This window comes from Suricata suricatta, chromosome 8, assembly GCF_006229205.1.
Source record: "Suricata suricatta isolate VVHF042 chromosome 8, meerkat_22Aug2017_6uvM2_HiC, whole genome shotgun sequence".
Lineage (NCBI taxonomy): Eukaryota > Metazoa > Chordata > Mammalia > Carnivora > Herpestidae > Suricata > Suricata suricatta.
Genome location: NC_043707.1, coordinates 111,178,605 through 111,185,233, shown reverse-complemented (window position 1 = coordinate 111,185,233; position 6,629 = coordinate 111,178,605). Strand labels below are relative to the sequence as shown.

Below are 6,629 nucleotides of genomic sequence, written 5' to 3'. Positions count from 1 at the left end.
CACCTATTTTCAACGTTCCTAGTCATTGTCTCAGTTGCTTCTTTGATGCTTTCTTCAACCCCAGTGATTAATTTTATGACAAGTTTTTTTAAATTCTTGATCCAGTATGTTGTCTAGATCTGCCCTGAGCAGTTCTGTGGCTGTGACTTCTTCCTGGAGGTTCTTCAGGGGAGAGTTCCTTCATTTTTCATTTTTGCTAGTTTTCTTTCTCTTGTCAGTTTTAAAAAGCTCGTTGTGCACTGTGCATCTGTTAGTAGTGCTCTGTTAAAGGAGGCTTATTGACTGTCCAGGGCCTGTCATTTCAGGAAGTATTCTTTTAATGATGTCTCTCAGTTTTTCTTGTTGTGCCTTTGAATATTTTATTTCCCTACTCAGCAATATTTGGGACTCGCCATCATGCATACTTTAGCTTGTTTCTTGGGGTTGCTCTAAGAAGGAAAACAGACAGACAAACAGAAGGAACAGAAGCACACAAATGCACAGACAAATCAAACACACACACACAAATTAAAAGGGGGAAAGGAAAGAAAGAAAATGGAGAGGAAAGAGATGAAAAGAAGAGAAGAAAAAAATAAAGGGGGTCAGAGACAATAAAGGACAATGGACAGTCTAAAAGTGTATGACCAGTTGAGGGGAGAGATAAGGATGAGATACAGGAGAATATATCTGGATTGCAAGAAAGAAAAAAAAAGAGGGAGAAAGGAGAAAGGAAAATAAGGAGTAAAAATTAAAAAAGATCTTTAAGTAAAAAAGGTAATAATAACAAAAAAGCACAAAAAAAGAGAAAAAAGAACAAAAAAAAAAAGCAACTCCCCCTTGCTGATAGGCGTGGTTTGGTGTAGTAGGTCTCGGGGGCGGCTTTCAGAGGCTCCGCCTTGGTACCTGCAGAGAGTAGAATGGAGGCACGCCAAGCTCTGCCAGAACTAAGCATTGTAGGCCACTCTAATGAGTCTGATCTCCTTGTGCCGCAGCTGAACCAAGTTGTATTTCCAGGCCCGCCTCAGTTCAAAGTCCTAGTCCATGCACTTTTATGCTACCACAGATGAGATGTACTGCTTTGTCGGCTGGCTCCTTAGTGGAAGGAGCAGTTTCTCTAGGCGCTGGCAGGGATTGATGCTGCTGCTGGAGGCGAGGTGCACGCCCTCACAGACCGCCTCCGACTCCCAGCCCCCAGCCAGGATAACAATTACGTAGGGGGAGGGATCAGTTTCTCTTGGCTCAAGCGGGATTTGCGCTGGGGCTGCCTAAGGTGAGGTGTGCTGCCTGAGGTAAGGTGTGCAGCAGGAAGTGAAGTCACGCCCTCACATACACGTTCCAGACTCCCAGCCCTCAGCCAGGATAGCGACTGTGTAGGGGGAGGGAGCAGTTTCTCTTGGTGCCAGCTGGGATTCGCACTGCTGCTGCAGCCAGAGGCTCTGGGCACTGCCGGATATGAGCTGCACACTTGTGCATCCGAAATGCGCACCCAGCCTCCACTGAAGCCAACTCCCTGCCGAGATCGAGTTGGGGTGGGGGCTATTTTTTCCCTGTTGGCACCGGGATTCGGGATTTGCATAGCCAACGCTGGAGGCGAGATGCGCTGTGGAAATGAGGTGCGTGTTCCTACTCCCACAGAGGAGGTTGGTGTGAGCGCACCTGGCGCTGCCGCTGCAGCTGCTGACTCCCCGCCCGAATGACTCAGGGCTGGAAGCTGTTCTTTCCCTTGTGCCACCTGGGTTTGGGATTTGGGCTGCCCAGCAGTTACATATGGAGTGAGAGTTTCTCTCTCCGAGTGCGGTTAAATGTTATTTATCTCTTCCCCAGAGACAGTACTATGAGCGTGTTCAGTTTCTTCGTCTCTTCCCTTTGTCTCTCAAGGGCTCCGTGCGCTTGCCCCATGTTGGGCTGGAGCTCCCACCTCCCCTGCCCTTCTCGGGCTGGCCCGTTTTCCAATCTCCCCATTTAGCACTCACTCACTCAGGTATCTTTGAGGTTGTCTTCTTTCTGGAGTCTTTATTTTCTCCTTCTGCTCTTGCAGATGAGAGTAATGTCCTTCTCAGTCCAATAGATGGGGCAGACGAAGTTTACAGAGCTCTCTTCCTCTCTGCTATCTTGGCTCCTCTCTGTCTGGCCTTAATACCTTGACCAGAATGTGGCAGAAATCTATTTTGAAACTTTTGAGGTCAGAAGCTCTGCAGCTTTAGGGCGCCTGGGTGGCAGTTGATTGAGCATCTGACTTTTGATTTTGGCTCAGGTCCTAGGATCACGGTTCATGAGAGTAAGCCCTGTATCAGGCTCTGTGCTGACAGATTCTTAGGTTTTCTAGGTAGACAGTCATATACGCATCCAATAGAGTTTTGTTCCTTACTGTAATATGTATATTTTCACATTTTTTCTTGTCTTATTGCAATGGACAGGATTTTTGGAAACTATAATTTTATTAAAATGTTTGTTTTGAGAGAGAGTACACGTGTAGACAGGCAAGGGGCAGAAAGAAAGAGAAAAAGAGAATCCCAGGCAAGCTCAGTGCCTCTATCACAGAGCCCAACGAGGGACTCAATCTCATGAACTGTTAGAGCATGACTTGAACTGAAATCAAGTGGATACTCAACCGACTGAGCCACACCAGTGCCCTAGAAACTATAAATTGCTAGCTAGTATCTTTTTGTTCCAATTTTAATGGGGATGTTTCCCGTGTTTCATTGTTTCCTCTTGTATTTTGGTAGACAGTTTTTTTTGGTGTGGTTTGGTTTGGTTTGGTTTTTGTTTTCTGGTTTTTATTCAAGTTAAAGATTTGTAGCTTGTGAAGATTGTTTTCATAAATTGGAAACTTTTTTACCTGTATGTTTTTTTTCACATCCAATACTAATTTTTAATTCTTGAAGTTTAGAATTCAGTAAGGGTTTTTTGTTGTTGTTGTTGTTGTTGTTTCGTTTTTTTTTTAATTTTAATTTTAAAAAATTTTAATAGTTTATTACCAAGTTGGTTTCCATATAACACCCATTGCTCTTCCCCACAAATGCCCCTCTTCATGGCCATTAACCCCCTCCCCTTCCCCCCTCCTTTAGCCCTCAGTCTGTTCTCAGCATTCAAAAGTCTTTCATGATTTGCCTCATTCCCTCTCCCCAACTCTTTCCCCGTCTTTCCCCTTCCCATGGTCCACTGTTAGGTTTCTCCTGTTAGACCTATGAGTGAAACATATGGTATCCAAAATCTACAAGGAACTCACTAAACTCCATACTTGAAAAACCAATAATCCAGTGAAGAAATGGGCAGAAGACTTGAACAGACACTTCTCCAAAGAGGACATCCAGATGGCCAACAGGCACATGAAACGATGCTCAGCGTCGCTTATCATCAGGGTAATACAAATCAAAACCACACTGAGATACTACCTTACACAGGCCAGAGTGGCTACAATGAACAAATCAAGAGACTATAGATGCTGGCAAGGATGTGCAAAAAAGGGCACCCTCCTACACCATTGGTGGGAATGTAAACTGGTACAGCCGCTCTAGAAAACAGTGTGGAGGCTCCTCAAAAAACCATCAGTGGAACTCCCCTATGACCCAGCAATAGCACTGCTAGGGATTTACCCAAAGGATACAGAACTGCTGATGCATAGGGGCACATGCACCCCAATGTTCATAGCAGTACTTTCAACAATAGCCAAATCATGGAAAGAGCCCAAATGTCCATCAACTGATGAATGGATCAATAAGATTTGGTGTGTGTGTGTGTGTATATATATATATATATATACACAATGGAATAATACATGGCAATGAGAAAAAATGAAATCTGACCTTTTGTAGCAAAATGGTTGGACCTAAAGGGAGTCATGCTAAGCGAAATAAGTCAGGCAGCAAAGGAAAGAAACTACGTTTTTTTGAAATACCTGTTGGTTGGAGCACCTGGGTGCTCCTTCAGTTGAGCGTCTGACTTCGGCTTAGGTCATGATCTCACAGTTCCTGAGTTCAAGCCCCACATCAGCCACTGTCAGATCCTCTGTCCCTCTCACTCTGCCCCTCCCCTGCTTGCACTCTCTCAAAAATAAATAAAACATTTAAAAAAAATAAGTAGATACATAGGTAAATAAATACCTGTTGGTAAAATAATATGTTGTCTTGTTTAATATAGCAATTTAGAGAATTTCTGATACATTTCTCAATATTGAACCATTTGTGCATTCATGAGATAAATCCTAGCTAGTCTTCTAATTTTTGAAAGGGCCAGATGGTAAGCATTTTACACTTGAAGGCCATACAGCCTCTGTGGCAACTACTCAATTCTGACTTTGCAGCTGAAGCAAATGAATGGGTACAAATGTCTCAGTAACATTTTATTTACAAAAACATCAGGCTGGGGTGTGGGTTGTAGTATGGTTTTAACTATGTCTTTGTGGTAGACATGTAGCTACATGCTTTTTTAATTTCAGCTTAAGTTAGTTAAACATGATTTTGACGTTATGGTTGAGAGGATATATTTTATCATGTAAAAAAATTTCTTATTTTCTATTTTATTATGGTCATGTGAGTCTGACATGTTACCTTCTAGCCCTTCTAACTTATATATTTACTTTGTAGTATGTAACAGATTATAAGACCAGTAATATCTTTTTGTATCACTAGTATAGTGTCTGGTGGGTTCTCATTAAACATTGTATGAGTGGATGTATGAAGAACATATAAACAATATTTTAAATTATTTTATTGAGCATAATCACGATATTACAGATTTACCCATTTAAAATGTATGCAACTCAGTGGTTTTTAGTCTTCATGAATTGTAAAGCCAGCTCTATAATCTCATTTTAGAATATTTTCAATACCCTCAAAAGAAACCTGTATTGGCTATCCTATCTCCCAGCTCTAATTTCTTTTGTTTTTATGGATTTACCTTTTCTGAACATTTCATGGAACTAGGACAATACAATATGTGATCTTTTTAGGAGGGATTGCTGGGTAATATGGTAACTTAATGTTTAACATTTTGAGGAACTGTAAAACTGTTTTCCATACTTGTTGCACCATTTACAACTCCACTAGCAAGGTACGACAGTTGCAGTTTCTCTACCTCCTTGTCACCACCTGTCATTGTCTAGCTTTGTTTTTAACCTTCCTAGTGGGTGTGAAGTGATACCGGATTGTGGCTTTGATTTGTATTTACTAATGATGTTGAGCATCTTTTCATGTGCTTCGTGCACATGTGAGCATCTTTTTTCATGTCTTTGGAGAAAATCTGTTCATATCCTTTGTCCATTTTTAAATTAGGTTGTCTTTTTATTGTGTTGTAAGTGTTCTTTTTATATTCTAGGTACAAATTTCTTATCGAGATACACGATTTACACATATTTCATTCCATTCTGTGGGTTGTCTTTTTACTTTCTTGATGGTGTCCTTTGAAACGTATTTTAAATTTTAATGATTTCCAGTTTATCTTTTTTTCTTTTGTCACTTACACTTTTCATATCTAAGAAACCATGGCCTAATCCAAGCTCATGAAAATTTACTCCAATGTTTTCTTCTAAGAATTTTATAATTTTAGTTTTTGCATTTAGTTCTTTGATCTATTTTTAGCTCATTTTTAAATTAAAAAAATTTTTTAATGTTACTTATTTTTTTGAGAGAGAGACAGAGTGTGAATTGGGGAGGGGCAGAGAGAGAGAGGGAAACACAAAATCTGAAGCAGGCTCCAGGTTCTGAGCTGTCAGCATAGAGCCCGACATGGGGCTTGAACTCACAAACTGTGAGATCATGACCTGAGCCGAAGTCAGTCGCCCAACCAACTGAGCCACCCAGGCACCCCTTTAGCTCATTTTTATATATGATGTGAGGTGTTTGTGTGTATGAGGGGGTCCAGCTTCATTTTTTTTTGCATGTGAATATCTAGTCCCAACACCATTCGTTAAAAAGATGAATTTTTACCCAATTTAATTGTCCTGACACTAGTTTATTTTATTTCTATGGATTTACCTTTCCTGAACATTTCATGTAACTAGGACAATACAATATGTGATCTTTTTAGGAGGGATTGCTGGGTAATAATGGTATATTTTTAATGTGATTTTTGTTTCTATCACAAAGTATATTTCTGAGTCAAGCATACATCATATATAACTTTCTGAAAACTTAAAAATGACGATATGATCATAAGAGGCTGCCATGATTCTCTTGCACGTCCTTGAATAATGCACACCTCAGTTTGAAGAGGAATGTGCCGTTACAGGGATCAGTGACACTCCAGGACGTGGCTGTGGACTTCACCCCAGAAGAGTGGCAGCTGCTGGACTGTGATCAGAGAACCTTGTATTGGGATGTGATGCTGGAGAACGTTAGAAACCTCATCGCAGTGGGTAAGGACCGTGGGTGGCGACTCTTCATGGTAACTGAGCGTGTACTCAGCACTTCCTGTGGGACCTGTGGACCTCCTGAAGCATTACTGAGTTTGGCCCCGAATGTCGGTGGTCCCAGATTCTTAATCCCCTTTGAGATTAAGCATAAACAGACAGTGGGTGTATGCTCCCACCTCCCAAATGGAGGAGAAGCATCTTTCCTGTTCTAAAGTCTGTCTGTTATCCTTTCCAGACCCTGAGACTCAAGGAGACAGACCTGAATTGTGAGGTAGTCGTTTGTGTCTAGCACTTTGTC

General features: G+C 41.3%; 1 long non-coding RNA gene across 1 annotated transcript in view; it reads left to right on the top strand.

The window, feature by feature from the left end:
• The window catches only part of LOC115300153, a 10,992-nt gene extending 4,363 nt beyond the window's left edge, over positions 1–6,629 (top strand). The window contains exons 3-4 of the long non-coding RNA XR_003912520.1: positions 6,208–6,334; positions 6,567–6,629. This is a non-coding gene — a long non-coding RNA (uncharacterized LOC115300153). The remainder of the gene's footprint in view (positions 1–6,207; positions 6,335–6,566) is intronic.